Source organism: Bos indicus x Bos taurus, chromosome 18 (genome assembly GCF_003369695.1).
Source record: "Bos indicus x Bos taurus breed Angus x Brahman F1 hybrid chromosome 18, Bos_hybrid_MaternalHap_v2.0, whole genome shotgun sequence".
Lineage (NCBI taxonomy): Eukaryota > Metazoa > Chordata > Mammalia > Artiodactyla > Bovidae > Bos > Bos indicus x Bos taurus.
Genome location: NC_040093.1, coordinates 4268276 through 4272804, shown reverse-complemented (window position 1 = coordinate 4272804; position 4529 = coordinate 4268276). Strand labels below are relative to the sequence as shown.

Sequence of the window (4529 nt, the reverse complement as noted above, 5' to 3'; positions counted from 1 at the left end):
CCCAGGGGTGAGGACTGTTTTCTGTGCTCAGGACTCCCTGCTTCAGTTCTTGGAGATGTCTCAGCTCCAGCCCTGCCTGGCTTAACCTCAGCCTCCCTGACTGATCCAGTGCTCCAGGCTCTGCTCCAAGGATCCAGTAAGTCTCGGGTCACCCTCTTCTGTGGGAGACTGGGCGTTGAGTTCACATCCTTCCAAAGAGACCCCTGCAATCCCAGAGTGCAGGAGGGTCAGCCTGGCTCCAGCCTGAGGGTGAAGAGACCCATTTTCCAGATGAAAGCAGAAGAAACTGAGAGCTGTTGTGTTTGTGTGAGAAGAGGTGGGGAGAGGGGAATTGCATCAAGTCTAGAGGTTGTGAGACTCTTCTTAGGCTCTTTAATATAGAAATAATAGACTGAGGACCTGGATGAAAACTTGCCACCCAGAAAGGACATTTTGGAGGTTTTGCTGCCTGGAAGAGGGGTCTCTGGAGTCCCACTCCTAGATCTTAATCAAAGATTTGAAAAGAATTAAATTAGGGCCATGGGGACAGCAAAGGTCACCGCACCTCTGATCTTCACCATCTCAGTTGCTACCATAGGCTCTTTCCAGTTTGGCTACAACACTGGAGTCATCAATGCTCCTGAGGAGATCATAAAGGACTTTCTCAATTATGCTTTGGAAAAGTGGTCAGGAACCCCCCCGTCCAGCATGCTCCTCACATTCCTGTGGTCCTTGTCCGTGGCCATCTTCTCCGTGGGTGGTATGATCGGTTCCTTCTCCATCGGACTCTTTGTCAACCGATTTGGCAGGCGCAATTCAATGTTTATTGTCAACCTGTTGGCCATAGCTGGTGGCTGCCTTATGGGATTCTGCAAAATGGCAGAGTCGGTTGAAATGCTAATCGTGGGCCGACTGGTTATTGGCCTCTTCTGCGGACTCTGCACAGGATTCGTGCCCATGTACATTGAAGAGATCTCACCTACTGCCCTGCGGGGCGCCTTTGGTACTCTCAACCAGCTGGGCATCGTTATTGGAATTCTGGTGGCCCAGATCTTTGGTCTAAACGTCATCTTGGGGACTAAAGATCTCTGGCCTCTGCTCCTGGTCTTCACCATCATACCAGCCATCATCCAGTGCGCTGCCCTTCCATTTTGCCCTGAAAGTCCTAGATTCTTGCTCATTAACAGAAAGCAGGAGGAGAAGGCAAAGGAGGTCCTCCAGAGATTATGGGGCACCGAGGATGTGGCTCAGGACATCCAGGAGATGAAGGATGAAAGTGTGCGGATGTCTCGGGAGAAGCAAGTCACAGTGCCAGAGCTCTTCCGTGCCCCCAACTACCGGAAACCCATCATTGTCTCCATCATGCTCCAGCTCTCCCAGCAGCTCTCTGGGATCAATGCAGTGATCTACTACTCGACAGGAATCTTCAAAGATGCAGGTGTCCAGGAGCCAGTCTATGCCACTGTCGGCACAGGTGTGGTCAACACCATCTTCACCGTGGTGTCTTTGTTCTTGGTGGAAAGGGCTGGGAGGAGGACTCTACACCTGATTGGCCTTGGAGGGATGGCTTTTTGTTCCATCATCATTATGATTTCTTTGTTACTAAAGAATGATTATAGCTTGATGAACTGTATCTGTATTGGGGCCATCCTGGTCTTTATAGCCTTCTTTGAAATTGGCCCAGGCCCCATTCCCTGGTTTATTGTGGCTGAACTCTTCAGCCAGGGACCCCGCCCAGCTGCCATGGCAGTGGCTGGTTGTTCCAACTGGACCTCCAACTTTTTGGTTGGACTGACCTTCCCCTTGGCCTCATTCTACTTAGGCGCCCACGTTTTCATCTTCTTCACCATCTTCCTCATTATCTTCTGGGTCTTCACCTTCTTCAAAGTTCCTGAGACCCGTGGCAGGACTTTTGAGGAAATTACACGAGCCTTTGAAGGGTAGGTGCAGACAGGAACCCATGGTGAGAAAGGCCCCATCATGGAGCATCCAGCCCATGAGGGACACCAACGCCTAAGACGTGCCTCCTACCCACCTCCCTCCCGTCACAAAAAGCAGCCTTGACCTCATCAGGTTGTAACCCAGGACTATTTCTGAATGCTGCTACTCCATTCCTTTCTCATCCACACACTCGATGGGCGCTCAGAAGATCCCAAGGCTGGGGTTAGTCGTTGTCGTCAATGGCTTTTGAAAATTTCATTTCTTGGACATTCTCTTCAGCTCAGGAGAGACCAAGTAAACCTACCTTCATTTCAGGAGGGATTGGCCACTTGGTATGTGACAACCTGGCCAGCTCCTGCTCCCTTAGGTTCTAAAATTGCCTCAGGGCATTTTGGGGAGTGGACTAGAAGGTACCATTCCCCCAACCGCAGACTCACCAGGAAGCAGGTACACTCAAGAGTAGGGGGCAGAGAGGGGTTCCATAAGAGCTCCTTCTTCTCTTCCATACAGCTCTACTGAGAAAATAAACTTGAGTTTTATTTATCTTCTGGTTTTATTGCATAAATATTTATTTTTTTAATATAAAGTAATTTTACCAAATACTGAAAGCATAAGGAAATTGAGGTTAGAGGGAGGTGCTTCAGGACAGGTTATAGGGTGGAAGATTTTATACTGAAGAGGTTAAGGTGCAATAAGAAGGGAAGGATTTAGGGAGAAAGGTCATGCAAAATTGGAGGATGCATGATGGGGTGTGTGAAGTTTGCACGTTGCCTCTTAACAATTTCTATCCTCCCGATAAAAACTCTCAACTTTCTCAGAAAAGTCATGTGCCTGTATAAAGAAGCTATTGGTTTCCTTTGAAACTTTTTTCTTCATTTAAGATTATATGTAGTATTACTTGAAATCTAGGATTATTGCTAGGGTGGGCATTGTAGTTAATAGGGGTTTATGGGTTCTAATTTTGGATGGAGTCCAGAGAAGGGGTGATTATTTCTACAAATCCTCTCTCCCCTCACTGGACCAAGCAGCTTCCTTCTCTGTTGTGAACTCACTTTTTAAAAAAAAATATTCCTATCATCCATCTGGTGGGAGAGCCTCCCAAGTGAGCAACCAAAAATCTTGGTTCTTGGTAGAGGTTCATTATTTCTTCAGTTTGTTGTTTAGAGGATTTTAGATGTTGATTTTTATTTTGCTTTAAGCCATAGCTTTGAAAGAACTTAGAGATGTTTATAGCTAACTTGGAATTTGTAACCTCAGCGCCGGAAGACGATTTTTTTTCCTGAACAATTATTATTCGGTTGATGTATGTTATTACATGAGGGTCATCTCATGCTTGTTTATGTCAGCTTACCATGTGAAGTTACCCTTGTTACCACGTTACATGGTGTTACATCAGGTGCCCCCTGAGGGACTTGAACTTTCCTGTAGACCACACATGACAGTCTGTGTGGATGTGCGGCAAGGCCCACACATGAGCGTGAACATTTGTGCACCGTCATGAAGCAGTTGCTGGTTATCTTGTTAGGTTCCTAAGGCCCCTATTGGGTATAATGTGTTCAGACTCATCCGTGTATATGTAAACAACACTGCCTCTGCTGGGTGGAATCTGCATCAACGGTTTTCTTTGAAACTTCAGAGTTCCGTCTCATCTGGCTGCCTTTCCTTGTTGGAGAGGACAGAGAGAATTCCCTAAATATTGAGACTGAGAATGGAAGACTCACTCTCCACTCAGACAGCAGGAGAAGACAGGAAAGAGTGTGAGATCAGGACATGATGCCTCCTGGGTAGGCTGGAAGGGCGTCGTGGGGGAGAGGGGGGCATTCTTAAGGGGACAATAAGCTTCTAGATCTGGGGTGGCCAGAGGGTTTGCTGAGATGGAGGGATTACATTTACCACAGCCCACGGCCACTTCCAGGATCATCCAGTATTTTTAGAGGTGGAGACTGGGCTCTTCATCCCTCCTTCATATGTTGTTTGATCTCCCTTAGCTTCTTTGGTGCTTACATATTTCAAGCCCTTCAGTCAAACCCTCGCCTATGACAGTATTTGGGTTCTAAGTTCTCGCTATTCCCTCTGGTTGCTGAGGCTTTGGGTACAAAACTCGCAGTGCCTTGGGACAGGGCTTTGCCATGGCCGGGGACTGTCCTCCAGCCGCACCTCTGCTCCGACTCCTCAGACCAGCAGGTTGGCAGTGGTGCAGCATGGAACGTTTCCCAGTTCTCAGTGACCAGGTTGTGAATAATTTCCAAATGGATTTTTTCTATTATTGTTGCTACAGTTCTTTGTTTTGAAATAAAATTCTGAATGTACATATATAACATCACAGGCTTAGCTTTGTGTGGGGGGGTGGGGTTGGGGGGAACCTTCCTCTGTAACAATAAATCAGCTTTAAACACCGTGTGGCTGCTCAGTTCTTGTTGTAACCTAAGTAAGTTTCTTATATGAGAGTTTTGTACAAATGAAAATAGCCATACTCGTTTATGATGCACAGATGAAATGGAAAAGCCTTAGTGCGTTGTCTTGCATACTTAATAAATTATGTTGCTTGCTTTCAAAAAAAGAAAGAAAGAAAAAATAGTAACGATTCCCCTTATCCAGGGTTTGTGATG

At 46.7% G+C, this 4529-nt stretch overlaps 1 pseudogene across 1 annotated transcript; it reads left to right on the top strand.

Moving 5' to 3' along the window:
- Positions 1–4236, top strand: LOC113876023 (annotated as a pseudogene). The gene has a single exon (XR_003506377.1). The product of XR_003506377.1 is annotated as a solute carrier family 2, facilitated glucose transporter member 3 pseudogene (transcript).
- Positions 4237–4529: the final 293 nt, after the last annotated feature.